The sequence below is a fragment of the Hemitrygon akajei genome, chromosome 4, assembly GCF_048418815.1.
Source record: "Hemitrygon akajei chromosome 4, sHemAka1.3, whole genome shotgun sequence".
NCBI lineage: Eukaryota > Metazoa > Chordata > Chondrichthyes > Myliobatiformes > Dasyatidae > Hemitrygon > Hemitrygon akajei.
Window position 1 is genome coordinate 97,119,664 of NC_133127.1, and position 14,949 is coordinate 97,134,612.

General features: G+C 41.9%; 1 long non-coding RNA gene across 2 annotated transcripts in view; it reads right to left on the reverse strand.

Moving 5' to 3' along the window:
- LOC140725940 (uncharacterized) overlaps window positions 1-9,561 on the reverse strand; it is a 55,680-nt gene extending 46,119 nt beyond the window's left edge. Inside the window, exons 1-3 of one of the 2 annotated variants that reach the window (XR_012098536.1) lie at window positions 9,478-9,561; window positions 7,219-7,377; window positions 6,168-6,769 (exon numbers count right to left, since the gene is read on the reverse strand). This is a non-coding gene — a long non-coding RNA (uncharacterized lncRNA). Of the gene's footprint in view, window positions 1-6,167; window positions 6,770-7,218; window positions 7,378-9,477 lie in introns of those variants that run through there. The other variant, XR_012098537.1, reaches the window with a different exon arrangement.
- Window positions 9,562-14,949: the final 5,388 nt, after the last annotated feature.

Genomic DNA, 14,949 nt, shown 5'->3' on the forward strand with positions numbered 1-14,949 from the left:
AGAACATGCAGTACAAAGCAGACACGAGTACAGTTTGACTTTCTGGCCAGGGCAGCGGACAGGGTACAGAGGCAGCAAACAAACTCACTTGTAAAACTGGTTACAAGGCAATGGGGTTTACTTAACTAGTGGGGCAATATCTTAACCTCTTATAAGGCAATAAATGTGCATGACCTGTAATAAATGAATCAAAAGGCTATTTGTCCATTCATATTGGGTCTGTGACTTGGTGCAAAAGACTGGAATCTGTTTCCTTGCATGCAATTGAAACATTCATATGCATCTTGATACTAGAGTGCTAAATGTCTCTGTTATTTATGTGTCTACTTAGACTTTGGTACATATTCAAGCATTTGAAAATCATGCCACTTTTCCCCACCGCTTTGGCCTCAAGCTGCACGTGCTTCCTGATTCACCACATGCAGACCCTGCCTTGAAATCACCTACGACCCTTCATCATGAGTGTCAGTACCTGAGCTGGTGACTACAGATGTCAGAGTAAGAAAAGGATATCCTCTACTCAACAGCTATGACCTCAGCCATTGTGAAACTTTGTTTCCATACAAGTAAAAGGTAACAACAAAGGTTAAAGTCATGTTGTGTGAAAGGTGTAAGAAGTTTCAGATTTAAACCATCTGTAAAACAGAAGAGGTTATAGAAGCAGGAGAAAAAGGGATCTGAAGAGGAACTTTTATGAGTTTCAGCACTCACTGCACCTTCAGCATCCACCATTCAGGCCATAGTCTCTTCTCAGTATGTCCATTGGGCAAGGGATATGGAAGTCATAGGTACCACACCACCTGCTTCAGGGCAATCGGGCTCTTGAGCTGGAGTGGATAATTATACTCACCATAATTCTGAACTGACTACAAACTACAGACTGACTTCCAAGGATTCTTTACAACTCATGCTCTCAGTACTTTCTTTTATGTTTAGTTGCATATTTTATCTTTTGCAAATCTAGTCAGCTCCATCTTGGGTACTAGCCTACAAAGTACCCAGGACATCTTCAGGGAGCGGTGTCTCAGAAAGGCAGCATCCATTATTAAGGACCTCCAGCACCCAGGGCATACCCATTTCTCATCGTTACCATCAGGTAGGAGGTACAGAAGCCTGAAGGCACACACTCAGCGATTCAGGAACAGCTTCTTCCCCTCTGTCATCCGATTCCTAAATGAACATTGAACCCGTGAACACTACCTCACTTTTTAATATATATTATTTCTGTTTTTTTGCACAAATTTTAGTCTATTCAATATACGTATACTGAAAATTTATTTATTTGTTTATTTATTTATTATTTTATTTTGTTGTGCAGCTGCTAAGTTAGCAAATTTTACGTCACACGCCGGTGATAATAAACCTGATTCTGATTCTGACGTTGATTTTTTTGTCAGTTTTAGTTTATGTTTCATTTCTTTGTCATAAATTCTGTTGTATTTCTTAAATTTTCCTGTAAATTCCTACAAGAAAGTGAATCTCAAGGTAGTAAACGGTAACATATATGCTCTTCAATAATAAATTTGACTTTGACTTTGATCAGCACTGACTCTGATGTAGCTTCCCCAGTAAAAATCAGCACTCCTGCTTCAAGATCAAAGAGTGAGTGGCAATGATAGAAACATTTCCCTGCTAAAATGGGAACTAATTTCACACTCGCAGTCGATAAATAATAGGTAACCAGCAATCATCTCTCTTTTCACATTTCTTAGCATGCCACGCTCTTAAGCAAAGTCAAAGGAATCTATGAACTATCAGTAAAGTCTCAAAATGTAGCAGCTAACTCACAGTGATGGTAATTACTGTGTAAGTATTGGCAGGGAACTGCTTGGATTTTTCCAGAGCACCCGCATTCAGCTGGTATTCATTTGCATTCCAGTATTCACTCTCTCCAGACTTCAGACCTAAGACTGAGCCCAAACTAATAGTTTGTGTACACAGCATCCAAACACATGTTGTGTTTCTGTTGGGAAAGATGAGAATAATCAAAAGCAACACTTATCACTGTATATTTTTAATTAAATATATTGTGTATTGAAAGATCGAATGGAGGGATGTAATGTCATTGTTAGCAAATAAAAGCATTTTACTACATAATATATTATACTTCTACTTACTTTTCCTAACGACAGTTTTAAAATAACCCAAGCACAGCATGTGTTGATGGAAAGTAAAGTTCTCTCTAATCTGCCTAAACCATAACTCTTCAGTGTACCAAAGTGCTTGTTAGTATCTCCACATTATTTTCAATTTCTTTCGGTGGATTTGGTGTGCTGAATTACAGGTGTTATTTTGTGATACTGAATGTCTCAGCTACAGACTTGGAGGACACAGAAGGCAGCAGCCATTATGTACTGTGTGAATTTCAAATGGAAGGAATATTTTCCTGATGGCTAATTACAGCACAATTATAAACATACAGAGAAAGAAAATGACTAAGGTTTCACCTTTAAAAAACACAATGTTCCATCTCTTGTTTTAAAAGGAAACATACCACATGGCAACACTCCAGCTGCAGCACTGCCTGTTTTTATAGATTTCTGCCTAGTAATTAGATCACAGAGCACGTTTTTTTCAGTAGTACACAATGAAAATTGATTTTACCCTTAGTTTAATGTGACTGTGATTACTTCTGGATCAAGTCACAAAAATTGAACTAGGCACATCCAGTTGGGATCTGCACCAGCATCTCTGTCACATTTTCACCATCAGACGTACAGCTAATGACCTAACTTATAAAGCAAAGACACTATTCACTGTTGCCAATATAATCATTACTCTCTGTTTAGGCAACTACAGACATCTGGCTGTCTCAAAGAAAGGACTCCAATGGAATGTCTTGTAAAGGGACACTTAGAACAATTGGAGACCATAGGCCTGATGAAGGATCCCAGCCTGAAATGTCAATTGTTCACTCTCTTCTGTAAATGCTGCCTGGCTTGCTGAGCTCCTCCTCCATTTTGTGTGTGTTGCTTTGGAAACTGCAGCTGACAGGTTTCAATATTTCTAGAGGCAGTTTCAAAAGTGCTCACAATCAAAACCAAAAGTTCCATTCAGCTTTCTCAAAACTAACACTGGTAGTCCGCTCCTGAGAGGCCCTACTTGGGGATTCTGCAGATAACCTGAGACAAATATGATATCTGACCTCAAGCAAAGTTGGGTCCTTGGAGAAAGAGGCTCTGAAACACTCAAATCTGAAGACTCCATCCCCATGGCAGATATAGGGACACAAATATAAATCTTATCTACTCCAAAAAGTACTATGTCCACAGACATAGGTGCTTAGGGAAGGAGTTTCGGGGAGATAATGGTTACTCCTTTGCTTGCATCTTCGGAAACAGCTCTATTTCTATCATTAGTATCTCTTCTTTTCCCTTTCAGGGTTCTTTTGAAGACCCTGACCTGGAGTTACACGCTGACTTTGTTTCTCTGTGGGAATGGGACCTGCTCTCAGGGTCTCACGACTGGCCATTATCTGATATGCCAAGGACACGGCCTAGAGGATTAGCTTGCCTTCGGAGTTCTGGGATTTCATGGCTCTGGAGGTGGGTGGATTCGAGTCAGTGCATCTGCAGGAAATTGGTGTGTCGTTGGAGATAGAAGATCTCTGGCTGTGTGTCCAGAGACCTGAGTTCTTTGGGTACAGAGCTCGGGAAAAGCAACACAACAGACTTCTAACATTGCAAATCGGTGAGTTGTTTGTTATGTCTCCCCTCTCACTGTGAAATGAGGACACCTCTTTTTCCCTTATTAGGGAGAGAGAGAGCCTGTGATATGTTGAATACCGGGTGAGCAAGTAGTCTTTGGGGTACTGCAAGTCTGTGTCTTTATTGATGCTTTGCTGCACGTTTGAGTGCTCGGTGGGGGGCGCCAATGGTTATTTTTTTGCTGGTGGGGGAGAGGGGTTCATTGTTTTGCTGCTGCTTACATGTGGGAGGGGGGAGCTGGGGAAGGACTTTGGGGTTCTAACATTTAACTGTCATTTATTCTTCGGGGCACTCCTCTGTTTTCATGGATGGTTGCAAAGATAAAGAATTTCAGGATGTATATGGCATACATTTCTCTGACATTAAATGTACCTTTGAACCTTTATTTATTTAGATTTATTTATTTTCATTGCAGGAAAGGCCTTTCCAGCCCATTAAGCCTCACTGCCCAGCAATTTCCTGATTTAATCCTAACCTCATCACGGGCAATTTACAATGACAAATTGCTTTACTAAGTGGTTTGGCTTTGGACTGTGGGAGCAAACCAGAGCACCTGGAGGAAACCCACAACAGACAAATTCCTTACAGTAAGCAGCGGGAACTGAACCGGGGCCACTACGCTACCATGCCACACTAGCAGCGATCACTGAGTCTTGTGATGTTTTGTAAGCAGAAGTCCAGCTGCCACATTTCTGCACTGCTTTGCCAATGGAAATTGAGTTCATCTTCTCTAGCCTAATGATCATTTCAGTTGGACTGCTTCACACCATCCCTCACATCTTGTTGCATGTCACAGCATCAGAGAGGTGACAAGGGGAAGGGGCTTCCAAAGATGAGGATTTGTCTCCATGAACAAGTCAATTTCCCAGCATTGCCACCTTCACAAGAAGCAGCAGGAATTGACTACACTGATGTACCCATTCCTTGAAGGATCTTAAGCACTGGCCCTGACCCCGAAAGGGCTGCTCACAGCTTGCGTGGTTTCTGATTCCATCCACTCCTGACAACCATCACAACAACCTGTGTGTTACCCAATTTCTCTATTTCCTTACATCACAGAAGGAAGTCACTCTGCTTGCTGAGTCTATGCTGGCTCTCAAAGATAATTCCTCTATACCAGCAATCCCCAACCTGAGGTTCACGGACTCTTCAGTTAATGGCAGGGGTCCATGGCATAAAAACTCCTGCTCTACACTGTTCTCCTGCATTCCATCAACTCCCATCCTCCAGGTTCTACCACATGCAGGACAACTCCACACAGTCAGCAGCAGAGATAAAGACTGAATCCAGAGCAGGAAGCTGTGCACTCTGCTGCAATATTTGATTAAATGGTGATAATAAGTTGCCTCCAGTGTATAGTGAATCATAGAATTTGGGAAGAAGTTGATGGAGCGTATGGAGAGTAAAATGGAATATCTATTGGTTAGTGTAAAAGTTGTAATTGATGATTGGCACAGATTCTGTAGTCTGACTCCATGTTTATGCCCTACGACTATATAAAAATCATAGCACAGATAGAGCACTGGGGGGAATGTCACTGGGTGTCACAAAATGAGATTCTGCTGTCTGCATTCATGTAGGTACACACTGCAGTAGCTCCAAATCGATCTGCAGCCATTGTCTGCAACCCAGCCTGGCAGTTGGGAGGGCCAGAGACAATACAGCCAGGTTAGAGAGCACTGACAGGTGGAGTATCTGGGGAGAGTGCAGGGGAGATTCCCCTGGATATTACCTGCATTGAATGATGTTGCTTCTGGGTAGAGGTTAAACAGGTTTGGTTTGTTTTCCATCCAGCGAAGCAAGCTGAGGGGCAACCAGATAGAAGTTCACAAGATGATGAGAGGCTCTGATAGAGGAGGCAGTCAAAATCATTTTCCCATGGTAGGAGGCATTAAAAATATGCAGATACAGGTTTTAGGTGAGAAGAAGTTGTTTTAGAAGGGATAAATTTTCTATGGAGAAAATGATTCTGCAGTTGTAGATAGAAAAGGTGGTGGAATCAGATATAGTTAATAAGTTTTTAAAATATTTAGGCAGGCACTTAATGGGCAAAGTATAGAAGAATATCTGATCCTAATGTGCGCAGCTGCAATTAATGGAGCTGGGCAAAAAGGTCAGCATGGATGTGTTGGGGCAAAACTCTAACAGTGATTCTGTCTCTTCAAGGGATGCTCATGGTGAACAGAAAGGAGAGAGGAGATGCATAAGGACATGGTACCATTAATGCAGAATGCCAAGATCATGTACTCATGGCAAGAGGGCAGCTGTTCTTCCTGTGGTGGCACGAACAATTTAGTAGCTGGAATCTTTGCCCGAACAAAACATACTGATGCTACTGATTATTTCTTAAGAAACCTTTATCTGTAGCCTCATCAAACATTACCAACACATTTATCAATGTCCATGAAACACATGCCAAAACAGCAAACTATCTCAACAGAAAGGAATATTTCTGGTATTTGTTGACTTCCTCTGTGTCCTTGATAAATTCACCTTCACTCTTGGCTCTCATTGAGGTGTTTGGGTATTGCCTTGGGTGTTTAGCAACAGATGGTGTTGACAGCACTGCTCTCAGCGAGATGCTTTGCCTCCAATATTCTCATCTGTTCTTTAGGACATTGTTTTCTGTACATCTCTGCTTCTAGAGGCCTGTGGAAGTTTACTTTCCCTTGTTGGCTGGCTGCTGACAGGCTGGTTGTGAGGCACACTTTGTGTGGTGCTTGAGAGCTTTGGCATTCATGTTCTTGCTGCAGTGCTTCTGTTGCTGTTGGTGCTTTGAGAGGTAATAAATTCAGATGAGGGGGTGGAGAATCATCAGTGTCTGCTGTGGTCCAGGTTGTGCAGGCCTCCTTGTAGTCCAGGTTAATGGAGGTAATAAATTCAGATGAGGAGGTGTAGAATCATCAGTGTCTACTGTGGTCTAGGTTGATGGAGGTAATAAATTAAGATGAGGGGGTGGAGAATCATCAGTGTCTGCAGTGTTCCAGGTCATGCAGGCCTCCTTGTGGTGCCTTGGATGATGATATTACCTCAGAGATGTCATTGTCCTTCCCTGTGATGATCTAGTATATTAGGATATGGAACGTTCAGCAAATCAGTACAGGAGCAGGCACATGGTCTGTGCTGATCCTGATTCCAAATTAAGCTAATTCTTTATGTCTGCACATGATCCCTATCCCTTTATCCCTGCCTATTCATTTGCCCATCTAAAAGCCTCTTGAATGCCACTATTGTCATTTGCTTCCGCTGTCATAACTGACATCACATTCCAGACACCCAACACATCCTATATGAAGAAAAAACTTGCCCTGCAATCTTCCTTAAACTGTCTTCCTCTCACATTAAAGTTATGCCTTCCAGGATTTGACATTTTTACCCTGGGATGAAGAATATGGCTGTCTACCCCATCTATGCTCCTCATAATTTTATAAGCCTGTATATTGCTTATGATAAGATCCTGCTCCAAGCATTTAGTCAAGAGAAGGACTCAGTTGGAGTTTGCTTTCCCTACCTTTCTTTGCTGATCACATTTTGCCAGAGGGCTGTGTCTTCTTCCACACAGCATTGAAGTTAACCAGGAGCTCTAGTTGGTCTCCATTTCAGGTTTGAAGCAGGAGATGTTCATAGTCAGACTAGAACTACACCTTGGGTTCATCCAAAACTTCCAGGGCTAGGAATGTTAGAGTGAGGAAAATGTTCATTAATACCACTGGGAAAGTTACTGAGATATCAAAGTACATTATTCTGGCCGAAGAGCAAATCTGGAAGATGACACAAACTGCACAGAGCAGCAGTAATTCCTGTACGTGTGTTTCAGAGATATGCACTCCTACTGCAGACACCATTTGAAGGACAAGTGAGTCCTCTTTTCCAAGCAAACATCCCTAACTGTCCATGGCCAGCTTTGTTGGGCAAACATGAAACCAGACTGCCAAACAGTCTGTCATGGGAAAAGAATGAGGTGGGAGAGAGGAAAAGATTCAAGAATGTGCTTAAAGCCTCCTTGTGACTCCTTGGAAACCTTAGTGCATGAGCAATCCAAGTGGAGAAGAAAAATTCAGCATAATATTGGCAGACTAGAGTCCTTGCACCAGGCTATCTGGAATCCCTGAACAGTAGGACAGCATCACCTCAAAAACTGCACACCCACCTGCTGAAGTACACAACAGGGAAGGCAGCATCTGTGGAAAGAAACACAGGGCCTTGACAGAGATCTTTCTATCACCTTTAATCACAGGCAAGGTATCAGAGGACTGGAACACAGCCAGTGTTTTTCCTCTGTTTAAGAAGGCCTTGACAGAGAAACCAGTTTATTATAAGCCAGTGAGCCTTACATCAGTAATAAGGAAATTATCGGAGAAGGTTCTTAAAGATAGGCTGTTTTTTGAGGTGGTAATGAGAATTATTGATGAAGGAAGAGTAGCAAATATACTATACATGAGCTTTAACAACATATTCATCAAAGTCCACCATGATGGGTTAATACACACGTGGAATCTAAGGAAACTTGATAGATTAGGTTCAAAGTTGGTTTGGCTATGAATGTCAAAGGATATAAGTGGAGAGGTGCTACTCTGACTGGGGTTCTGAAACCAGTGGTATTTCACAGATATCATTGCCAGGAACGCTTATTATCTGTGATAACAAACTTGATTAGTAAGTTTGCAGATGGCACAAAAACTGAATTGTGAGGATGGTTGACAAATGGTTCAGCAGGATATAGATCAGTATAAAACACGGACTGAGAAATGGCAAATGGAGCTTAAACTGGACAAGTGTGAGGTGTTGCACTTCGGGAGGTCAGGTGTAAGTGAAGGTATACAATAAATGGAAGGATGCTAAGGATCATTGATGCACAGAGGGATCCGAAATACAAGTCCATTGTTGAGTGAAAGTGGCAGAACAAACTGACAGGGCAATAAAAAAAAGTATATGGCATATGTGCCTTCATCAGTGAGTCATGTTGCAGCTATATACAATATTGGCCGTGCTTCTTCTGCAGTGTTATATGCAGTACTAGTTGCCACATCAAAGGGAGGGTGTGGAAGCTTTGGAGAGGGTGCAGAAGAGTTCACCAAGATGTTTGCCTGGTTTAGAGATTGGAGAGTGTTGGAGGCAGAGTGCTGACCGGAGAAGTTTGTCTAATTATGAGGTTCATGGTTTGGGTGGATGGATTCTTTTTCCCATGTTCAAAATGTCAAGTACTGGAAGGCATAGCATTAAAGTGAGAGGGAGAAAGTCTAACAAAGGTTCAGAAGGAAAGTTTTGTGCACCAAAGTGGTAGGTGCCAGAATCACACAGCTCGTAAAAGTGGGGATATGATAACAACATTTAAAAAGACTTTAGACAGCCACATGAATAGGGAGGAAATAGAGAGGTATCGACTATCTGTAGACATATGAGTTTAGTTTGGCCCGGCATCATGATCAGCACAAACAATACGGGCTGAAAGCCTTGTACCTGTGCTGTATTATTCTATGTTCTGTGTAATGTGATCGCCAAATCCAATCACAAGAACAATCCAGTACACCACACAATCAACAAGAATGGTTATCTATTATGAGAGACTGAGTATCTAAAGTGAGATAAGAGATCTTGTGATATAATGAAACTGCAATTAGCTGTAAAGGTGAGTACTTTAATGATGAAGCAAGTTGTAATATATTTATAAAGGATTCCAGCGGAGATGGCAGCAGCATAATTAATAAGGTAGAGCAGGAAAATTAGAAAAGAAAAACAACTTGCAAGAAGTATTTTGCATTTACTGTACCTTGGTTGAGTCCATAAGTTCAATGCCGCAGGCAAGCATTCAGAAGAGCAAAGGGCAGTGATGCACGAGCAAAAGGAGGCGAAGGTGCTCATGCACATAACATTCACTGTCTGTGTGACAGCAGATAATACAGCTGATAGTTAAAAATTAGTTACATTTTAGCCTGGCCCCATATGAAACATATTAAATCAGTATGAGTAATCAAATGGCAAAGGAAGCAATCAGTGACTATTTTGTGAATTTAGCAAGCCTAGCAGGGCATTGCAATTTTAAAATGTTTTGGACAGTGATTTGAAGGACAGATTAATGTTCAGATTAGCTGAAAAGTGAGCGCAGACAGAAGTTTTCCGTAGTTCAGATTTTACATTGGGGCATGGTGGTTAGTGTAACGCTGTTACAGTGTCAGCAACCCGGGTTCAACTCCACCACCGTCTGTAATGAGTTTGTAAATTCTCCCTGTTACTGTCTTATTTCATCAGGGTACTATGGTTTCTTCCTACATAACACCATAAGACATAGCAGAATTAGACCATTCGGCCAATTGAGTCTGCTCCACCATTCCATCATGGTGGATTTATGATCCCTCTCAACCCCAGTCTCCTGGCTTCTCCCTGTAATGTTTGACAACCTTACTAATGAAGAACCCATCAACCTCTGCTTTAACTATACGCAATGACTCCACAATTATCTGTGGCAAAGAATTCCTCAGGTTCTCTATCCTCTAGCTAAACAAATTCCTCCTCATCTTTCTTCTAAATGGACACCCTTCTATTCTGAGGTGGTGACTTCTGGTTGTAGACTCCCCACTATTGGCAAACATACTCTCCACATCCACTCTATCTAGGCCTTTCAATATTCGGTAGGTTTTAATGAGATCCCTGACCCCACCCCCCAATCCTTTAAACTCCAGGTAGAATCCAACCATAATTTAATAAGTTTGTTTTGAAAGGGGCAAGGCTGGGTGATGCAGAAGTATTTTCAGATTTTGGTTTATGAGATATCATAGCCACACTTCAGAGAGATGAGACCATAAACAAAGTTAGGAGAGAGGTGCATAAATTTGGAAGCATCTGTTTGTGAATTGTTCAGGATTTGTTACAGACAATGAGGCAATTGAGCTTTATCGATCATTGTAGCTATCCTGCTCCTTCTGTTTGTCACCTGTAGCCAGGGCTCCAAAACTGCATTAAAAAAACTATGTGTACCTTTGAAGAGGCGGAGCTGAGAGATGATGGCACTAAACAGCGACACCTTCGCTTGCATCTTCGGAAACAGCTTTATTTCTTTCTTTGATATCTCTTCTTTTCCCTTTCAAGGTTCTTTTGAAGACCCTGACCTGGGGTTACACTCTGACTTCAGTTCTCTGCGGGAATGGGACCTGCTTTTTGATATGCCAAGGATGCAGCCTAGAAGTCCAGCGTGCCTTCAAGGTGCTGGATTTCCGTGGCTCTGGCGGCGGGCTGATTCAAGGCTGCTGCCGCCAACTGATGTATCGTGGGAGAACAAGGAAGGTCAGAATCAGATTTATTATCACCGTCATGTGACGTGAAATTTGTTAACTTAGCAGCAGCAGTTCAATGCAACACATAATCTAGCAGAGAGAGAGAAACTAATAATAATAAATAAAATAAACATAATAAATAAACAAGTAAATCAATTATGTATACTGAATAGATTTTTTTAAATGTGCAAAAACAGAAATAATGTATATTTAAATAAGTGAGGTAGTGTCCAAAGCTTCGATGTCCATTTAGGAATCAGATGGCAGAGGGGAAGAAGCTGTTCCTGAATCGCTGAGTGTATGCTTTCAGGCTTCTGTACCTCCTACCTGATGGTAACAGTGAGAAAAGGGCATGCCCTGGGTGCTGGAGGTCCTTAATAATGGACACTGCCTTTCTGAGACACCGCTCCCTGAAGATATCCTGGGTACTTTGTAGGCTAGTGCCCAAGATGGAGCTGACTAGATTTACAACCTTCTGCGGCTTCTTCTGGTCGTGTGCAGTAGCCCCTCCATACCAGACAGTGATACAGCCTGTCAGAATGCTCTCCACGGTACAACTATAGAAGTTTTTGAATGTATTTGTTGACATGCCAAATCTCTCAAACTCCTAATAAAGTATAGCCTCTTGCCTCCTTTATGACTATATCAATATTTTGCGACCAGGTTAGATCCTCAGAGATCTTGACACCCAGGAACTTGAAGCTGCTCACTCTCTCCACTTCTGATCCCTTTATGAGGATTGGTATGTGTTCCTTCATCTTACCCTTCCTGAAGTCCACAATCAGCTCTTTTGTCTTACTGATGTTGAATGCCAAGTTGTTGCTGTGTTACCATTCCACTAGTTGGCATATCTCACTCCTGTATGCCCTCTCGTCACCACCTGAGATTCTGCCAACAATGGTTATGTCATCAGCAAATTTGTAGATGGTAGGGTAGAGCAGTGGGCTAAGCACACACCCCTGAGGTGCGCCAGTGTTGATTGTTAGCGAGGAGGAGATGTTATCACCAATCAGCACATATTGTGTTCTTCCGGTTAGGAAGTCAAGGATCCATTTACAGAGGGAGGTACAGAGGCCTAGGTTCTGCAATTTCTCAATCAGGATTGTGGGAATTATGTTATTAAATGCTGAGCTATAGTCAATGAACAGCATCCTGACATAGGTGTTTGTGTTGTCCAAGTGGTCTAAAGCCGTGTGGAGAGCCATTGAGATTGTGTCTACCGTTGACCTAATGTGGCTCCTGGCTGTGTGCCCAGAGGCACAGAGCTTGGAAAAAGCGACATGACAGACCTTTAACACCATAAATCAACGAGTTGTTTTGTTACGTCTCCCCTCTCGCTGTGAAATAGGGACAGCTCTTTTTCCCTAATTAGGTAGAGAGAGAGAGAGAGTCCGTGGTACGTCAAATACCGGGTGAATGAGTCATCTCTGGGGTACTGCAAGTCTGTGTCTTTATTGATGCTTTGCTGCACGCTTGAGTGCTCGGTGGGAGGTGCCGATGCTTTTTTGCTGGTGGGGGAGGTGGGGTCATTGCTTTGCTGCTGCTTACGTGTGGGGGGCTTTGGAGTTCTAACATTTAACTCATTCATTCTTTAGGGCACTCCTCTGTTATCATGGATGTTTGCGAAGAAAAAGAATTTCAGTATGTATATCGTACATATTTCTCTGACATTAAATGTACCTATTGAAATCACTTTCCCCGTTGTGTTTATCAATCAAGGCATCTCTCAGAGATGTGGTGTTGCTGAAGTCTAGTTTGCTGTCCCAGTAGACGTGCCATAGAGGCAGTGTAGCTGTCTCATAATGAGCTGCAATAATGTTCACTTTGTCCAATTACCAAGGTGACTGAGATAGGCCCATTATCCATAAGCTTACTTTTAAGGGTGAAATCAAATTCCTGATCTCGATCTCTGCAATACTGGAGTGGGCTCAGACTATCTTTTTAGAACCCCAGATATCTTATTATCGGTTAAATAATATTTGCTTCATTGTACCTCTGTCTTTAAGCATAGATTTACTTCCATACTTCTTCCCCCACTGCCACGACTCCAATGTATAAAACTTCCCTCCAAAGGACCTACAACAAATGAGAAAGGTTCAAATGGAAACCCCATTTACTGATTTCACCACCTCCACACTACAAGGTTCTCCCTCCTTAAGGGTTACTTAGTATGGAAGCTCATCATTACACCAGGCCAGACTGCACACACAGCCAGAATGACAACAATTAGGAATCAGGATAAAATTTAAGAAAGTTTTCCAATAATTGATTCTTTTATCCGAAGTTGCCTGCAAAACTTTATCCAAAGGCTATTCAAACATTCAGCTTCACAATCAAACAGTTACATAAAACAGTACTGTGCACCACATCATGACAAGGACACCAGTCTAACTAATCACACCAGTCTGCACGCAGCCTGTATCCCTCCATCCTTGCCTGTTTCTACGTCTGTCTAAATGACTCTCAAATTTATTTATCCTCTCTGCTTATACCACCACCCCTGTGTAAATGCTTTCCAGGCACTTACCACTCACAATGTAAGAAAAAGCCTTGTAAATCTCCTTTAAACATTATCCTTCTGACTTTAACCCTACTGCATGTGCTCTCCAGTAATTGATGTTTCTACACATGGAAAAAGACACGATCCATTGCTCCCATAACTTTATATCCTTTCTTCACATTGTCCCTCAGTTCCCATCATTCCAGAGGGAACAATCCAAATTTGTCCAGCCTGTTTTTATAGCTACTGCACTCCAAACTGGTCCACATCCTAGTGAACTTTTTCAACACTCTTTCCAAAGTCTCCATATCCTTCCTGTAAAGCAGCAACCAGAAATGGTCAGAACGAAGGGTCTTGGCCCAAAATATTGACTGCTCATTTCAACAGATGCTGCCCGACCTGCTGAGTTCATCCAGCTTTTATAAGCATTCTTTATTACCTTATCTTCTTGTGTTGCCTCTTTCAGGGAGCAATGGACATGCAACCCAGAATCCCACTCTACATCAGTGTGCCTAAGGGTACTGCCATTTACTGAATACCTTCCTCTTGCATTTGACCTTCCAAAGTTTATTGCCCTATGCTGGCCTAGATTACATTGCAGCTGTCATTTCTCTGCCCATGTTTCATACTGAAACGTATCCTCTGACAATATACTTTGTTATTCACAACTCCATCAATGCTTGCGTCATCTGCAAACCTACTAATGATTTATAAAACAGCACACATTTTTATGCAAAGTACTTGTGCATTACAAGCGACAGATGACGTGGAACACCACCAATCATAGACCTCCTGTCAGAAAAAGCCTCTCAACCACTTCTCTCTATCATCTGTGATCAAGCTAATTTTGGATCCCATTTACCATGGTCACATGTGACTTAATTTTCTGGACCAAGGGTGACCTTGTCAAATCCTTTACTAAAATTCATGTAAACAATATATACAGAGTTAGAGAGTATTCAGGGTTATGAGAATATAGCAGATATTAACTCAAACAAGAACCAGTATTCAGTTCTTAATATAAATAGTAAATTCCAAGCAGTAAATTGATGTTAAAAGCACTCCTTTATGTCTCTGAAGCCCAGGCAGGCCCCCAAACCAAGAAATACAGTTTGCAAAACAGCACCTGTGAGATGTTTGCATGTGCACCAGCCAGGTGCAATGGGGTTATGTTAATTGGCCTGCATCAAACCAATCAAACTATGGGCTTAAGTAATCTGCACCATTGTAAACCAGACTGATGCTATCAGATAGCACACCAAATAACTGATCTGTTGTGCACCCAGAGAGTCATCCCTCTGTTGGTCAGGGTCAGCAATGCATACCAGCTGTCATATGATACACAAGATAGGGTAGTAGGATATGGAGAACAAGCTGTCACCCATGCAGTAGGCTCCCTCTCTACACATAGCTGATAAATCCAAAGAAATGGCATAAATCAATATAGAATTGTCGATGTCACAGGAGTTGT